The sequence below is a fragment of the Protobothrops mucrosquamatus genome, unplaced genomic scaffold (assembly GCF_001527695.2).
Source record: "Protobothrops mucrosquamatus isolate PMUCROS unplaced genomic scaffold, P.Mucros_1.0 scaffold3590, whole genome shotgun sequence".
NCBI classification, from domain to species: Eukaryota; Metazoa; Chordata; class Lepidosauria; order Squamata; family Viperidae; genus Protobothrops; species Protobothrops mucrosquamatus.
The window spans coordinates 101,799-108,108 of NW_015389555.1; positions in this window are offsets into that span (position 1 = coordinate 101,799).

Genomic DNA, 6,310 nt, shown 5'->3' on the forward strand with positions numbered 1-6,310 from the left:
AATTACAAATGGTGGGAAATATTTGTAGCTCGGATGCTTTGGGGGTGGCGGTTTGTTCTCCGAGCTTCTTGTTTAGATTCCGAAACTTTTGTCACCAAATTCGGTAATGGCATCAGCGAAACTTCGGTCGAAACGTCTTCCTTCAGTTCTCTTCTGCTTTTATAAGGTCGTACGTGGTCAGTTGATTACTCTCCCGTGGCGTAGCCAGTCGGTCACATGGCCAACTCACCACATAAGATCTACAAAAGCAATGTCCCAAAGTTGCTTTTTAAAGAGGCAACTGGACTTTCTTGTTTTTCTTTGAAGATGTTTCGCTTCTCATCCAAGAAGCTTCTTCAGCTCTGACTGGATGGAGGGGAATGGAAGGATTTATACTCCTTGCTGACAGCTGGTCATTTGCATCCTTTCAGAGAGTAGTTGAGGCCACTTGGAGGTTTATCTGTGTCCTCAGGGTCACCTGAGTGGTGCAAATGGGTGATCTATCTATCTCCAGTCTACAAGACAGTCCTTTCAGCAGTTCCAAGAAGGCTCCACACCCATTTGATGACACAGATAAATCTCCAGGTGGCCTCAACGCCTCTCTAAAAGAAGGCAAATGACCAGCGGTCTGCAAGGAGTATAAATCCTTCCATTTCCCCACCATCCAGTCAGAGCTGAAGAAGCTTCTTGGATGAGAAGCGAAACATCTTCAAAGAAAAACAAGGAAGTCCAGTTGCCTTCTGAAAAAGCACCTTTGGGAAAACCATGACCTGGATGACGGAGAATCTCCATAGACATTTAAAAGCAGAAGAGAACTGAAATAAGATACTTAAACCGAACTTAACTATGATGTTACATTGCCTGCTGACGAAACGTTCGGAGACTAAATGACAAGCTCGGAGAACAAACCACCACCACCAAGGAAATTTATTTGTGAGAAGAAAGCAAATAAATTACATTTACTTCCTGAGGAAGTAAAGTGTATATCCCTAGTTAATCCTCTTCGTTGACAAATACGTTGCAAGCTTGATACTTCCCACTGAGGCAAAGCTTCCTAAGTTTAATAATAATAATAAAGTTGGAAGTGACCTTGGAGGTCATCTAGTCCAATCCCCTGCTCAGGCAGGAAACCCTATATCATTTCAGACAAATGGCTGTCCAGTCTCTTCATAGAAACTTCCAGTGTTGGAGCATTCACCCCTTCTGGAGGCAGGTTGTTCCACTGGTTAATTGTTCTAACTGTCAGGAAGTTTCTCCTTAGTTCTAAGTTGCTTCTCTCCTTGGTTAGTTTCCATCCGTTGCTTCTCGTCCTGCCTTCAGGCGCCTTGGAAAATAGCTTGACTCCCTCTTCTTTGGGGCAGCCCCTGAGATATTGGAACACTGCTATCATGTCCCCCCTGGTCCTTCTCTTCATTAAACTAGACATACCCAATTCCAGCAACCGTTCCTTATATGTTTTAGCCTCCAGTTTCCTAATCATCCTTGTCGCTCTTCTCTGCACTCTTTCTAGAGTCTCAACATCTTTTTTACATCGTGGCGACCAAAACTGGGTGCAGTATTCCAAGTGTGGCTTTACCAAGGCATTGTAAAGTGGTATTAACACTTCACCTCATCCTTATCCTATTCCTCTATATTAATGTTTCTTCTTGTATTTTGGATTACAAAGTCCTCAACTTACAACAGTTCATTTAGTGACCATTCAAATTTACAATGGCACTGAAAAAGGTGATGTACGATCCTTTTTCGTTCTGACGAGTGTAGCAGCATCCCCACGGTCATGTGATCAAACTTGACAACTGGCCCGTATTTACGACGGTTGCTGTGTTCCCTGGCGCCATGTGATCCCCTTTTGCAAATCTTTGACCAGCAAAGTCAATGGGGAAGCCAGATTCACATAACAACTGGGCGGCTGATTTAACAACTGCAGTGACTCACTTAACAAATGTCTCGCGTAGCAACATAAATTTTGGTCGTAAGTCGAGGACTACCTGTACACCTTCCATTGGCCCCAGCCAGAACAGTCAGCTGCAAGGGAGGCTGGGAATTGTCCAAAATATCTGGGGAATATGGGACGGCCCTGGACTCCATCATCCGGATGGAACACGGATTTCTCCTTAACTTACTTTCTTCCATTTGCAGGAGAGCTCTTTTTTTATCGAGAACTTTCCTGCAGATTTGAATTTACTACCGTACAGCAAGATAATTAATTATTATTAATAATAATAATAACAATAACAATAACAATAATAAAGTTGGAAGGGACCTTGGAGGTCATTGAGTTCAACCCCCTGCTCAGGTCTTTTAAAAAAGTTGTACTTTTTGAGCATAGTAGTGATGATGATGATGATGATGATGATGATGAAGTTGGAAGGGACCTTGGAGGTAATCTAGTCCAACCCCCTGCTCAGGCAGGAAACCCTACATGATTTTGGACAAATGGCTGTCCAGTCTCTTCTTAAAAACTTCCAGTGTTGGAGCATTCACCGCTTCTGGAGGCAGGTTGTTCCACTGGTTAATTGTTCTGTCAGAAAATTTCTCCTAAATTCTAGGTTGCTTTTCTCCTTGATGAGTTTCCACCCGTTGCTTCTTGTCCTGCCTTCAGGGGCTTTGGAGAATAGCTTGGCTCCATCTTCTTTGGGGCAGCCCCTGAGATATTGGAACGCTGCTATCATGTCCCCCCTCGTCCTTCTCTTCGTTAAACTAGATATACCCAATTCCAGCAACCGTTCCTTATATGTTTTAGCCTCCAGTCCCCTGATCATCTTTGTTGCTCTTCTCTGTAATCTTTCTAGAGTCTCAGCATCTTTTTTACATCGTGGTGACCAAAACTGGATGCATACTCAATGTTAATTAATCCATACAAAAACGGATTTCGTCGGGGCTGGATCGTCCGCCCTTTTTTCATTCCACGAAAAGATCTTTCTGTGAGGATCTTCCCTTAAGTCTTTCTTTTCCCCCCCTCTGATCCAGGTTGTGTTCACAAATCATCGGACTGTATCTCCACAATTTTCGCTTGGATAGTTAGCAATATATCCATTTAAAAGTTGTTTAAACGGAGCAGCAGTGAAGATTTGTTGCACGTCAGTATTGGAGGTAGTCCTTGATTTACGACAGTTTGTTTAGCGGCGGTTCAAAATCACAACAGCACTGAACAAAGTGATGTGTGACCGTTTTTCACACTTAATGACGCTGGCAGCATCCCCGCGGTCGCGTGATCGAAATTCAGATGCTTGGCGGCTGACTCGTGACAGTCGCTGCATCCCCGGGGTCACGTGATCTCCTTTTATGACCACCTGACAAGCAAAGTCAATCGGGGGGGAAGCCAGGTTCACTTAAAAACCGTGGTATTAACTAAATTGCAGTGATTCCCTTCACAATTGTGACCAAAATGGTCGTAAGATGAGGCAAAACTCACAACAAATGTCTCACTCTGTTATGGTCGTAAGTTGAGGACTACCCGTTATTTGAGCATTTGCAGCAGTCCAGTTGCTAAAATATTTTAATTAAGCTAATTAAAAGGCCTCGGCTTAAAACCACAGTGGAAATCGGAGTTCAGATTTTGTCTGAAAAATCAACTCTTTTTGGAGATATTTCGTCCCCGATTCTTAGTCCGGTTTACCTGTCTTGGTGCTTTCTACTTCCTGAATTCATAGCCTGCCTGGAGTAAATGAATTGATGAATGAATCAATGGTTTTATGTGTGCGTGTTTGTGTGTATGTGGTTTTAACCGTCAAAGCACCACTGATTCTTTGGCAGAAGGATTTGGGGGAGACTCTTTGAAAACAACCTCTTACCTTGTTTTCTGTTGATTTTTCTGTTTTCGGAAATCTTCACAGCATGAAATGTGCAGTAAATCTGAAATCCCTGTATCAAAACAGTCCCCCCCCAAATAAAAAACCAATTTAAGCTTCAAAGCTGGGAATTCTGGGAATTGAAAACCTTAGTGTTGCTGTGCTTGACGAACATTTGCTCTAACTTCATTCTGCAAATTTGAATTCTTCCTTTCTTCTCCTTCCTATAATAAGATCGTTATAATGAGAAAGAACAACCTCTCAATTGGTCACAATTTAGAGGAATACAGTACTTTAATTGGTGTTTCTCTTATTCGACAATCTTGTCTGATGGCCCTGGGCATTCCTACTAAAGGGAAGATTATCATCGCACAACCCTGAATGATTTTGATTCTCACTTGTTGTTTTCAGTTCTCCTTAGGCTCCCAAGCAAAGTGAATTATTAGCATTTGAGTACAGGTCGTCCCCAACTTACAACAGTTAGTAGTATAGTGACTGAAGTTACGACATCAATGAGAAAAATGACATGACTGATTTTCACATTTACGACCGTCGCAGGATCTCCGCGGTCATGTGCTCAAAATTCCGATGTTTGGCAATTGGCTCCTATTTATGACAATCGCAGTGTCCCGGGGAGGGTCCCGTAGTCCCCCTTTATGACCTTAGGACAAGCCAAGTCAATGGTGAAGCCAGGTTTGCTTCACAAACCGGGTTACTAACTTCTCAACTGCAGTTGTGGCAGGAAAGGTCATAAAATGGGGCAAAATGAATGTTTCACTTAACAACAAATTCCGGGCTCGATTGTCGTAAGTCGAGGACTTGCCTGTATTGCAAGAAAAGCAGCACAGTTTGTGTGTCTCGGACTTTCAGTCCGCTGGAGGAGTGTTTTTCAACCTCAATAGGTTGAAGATGATGTTAGTGTTAGATTCTAGGACAGGGGTAGGCAACCTTGGCCCTTTTAGGACTCGTGGACTTCAACTCCCAGAATTCCTGAGCCAGCATGGGGGAACTATGGCCCCTTCATGACTTGTGCACTTCAACTCCCAGAATTCCTCAGCCAGCATGGGGGAACTATGGCCCCTTCATGACTCATGGACTTCAACTCCCAGAATTCCTGAGCCAGCATGAGGGAACTATGGCCCCTTATGACTCGTGGACTTCAACTCCCAGAATTCCTCAGCCAGCATGGGGGAACTATGGCCCCTTCATGACTCGTGGACTTCAACTCCCAGACTTCCTGAGCCAGCATGGGGGAACTATGGCCCCTTCATGACTTGTGGACTTCAACTCCCAGAATTCCTGAGCCAGCATGAGGGAACTATGGCCCCTTCATGGCTCAGCTTGGAAACCTCTCCCTTTACCTCATCATGGCTGGCTCAGGAATTCTGGGAGTTGAAGTCCACAAGTCATAAAAGAGTCAAGGTTGCCTACCCTTGTTCTAGGAGGTTCTCAAAGGAAAGAGAAGGTGACAGCTTTTCATTCGGACTCTTTTGTGAGTCCGGCGTGAAATAACTGGGAAAATCCCGTTGACAATGAAAGTGAAACGGGTTCGGTATCCTCGGAGTTGGGGCTGAAAAATAGTGTTATGGTCCGATTCCTGCGGGTTCTCAAAGGAAAGAGAACCTGACAGCTTTTCGTTTAGACTCTTTTGTGGATCGCAGTGAAATACAAGGAGAAATCCCACTGAAAATGAAAATTAAATGAGGCTTAGAGTAAGGGTTAGGGTTAGGATTAGGGTTAAGACACTTCAGAGTCTGGCCTGAAAAATGTTAGGGTTAGATTCTAGAAGGTTCTCAAAGGAAAGAGAAGGTGATAGCTTCTTGACAGTGAGGACAATTAACCAGTGGAACAGCTTGCCACCAGAAATCGTGGGCACTCCATCACTGGAAATTTTTAAGAAGAGATAATCACCTGTCTGAGATGGTATAGGTTAGGAGTACACAACCTTGGCTCTATTATGACTTGTGGACTTCAACTCCCAGAATTCCTGAGCCAGCATGGCTAAGCATGGAAACCTCTCCCTTTCCCCTCAGCATGGCTGGCTCAGGAATTCTGGGAGTTGAAGTCCACGAGTCATAAAAGAGCCATAAAAGGTTGCCTACCCCTGATATAGGTTCTCCTGCTTGAACAGGGGGTTGGACTAGAAGACCTCCAAGATCTCTTCCATATTCTATTCTATTCTATTCTATTCTATTCTATTCTATTCTATTCTATTCTATTCTATTCTATTCTATTCTGACTCTTGTGGGCCGCAGTGAAATAACTGGGATAATCCACAATGAAAATGAAACTAGGGTTAGGCCTTCTTGAAATGGGGGCTGAAAAATGGTGTTATGGTTAGATTCTAGGAAGTTCTCAAAGGAAATGGAAGGTGACAGCTTTTCGTTCGGACTCTTTTATGGGCTGCAGTGAAATACATGGGAAAATCCCATCGACAAAACGTCATGTGGACTTCGACTCCCAGAATTCCCCAGCCAACGAGCGCAAGCAAGATGAGGCAAAACTCACTTAACAACTATCTCCCTTAGCAACAGGAATTT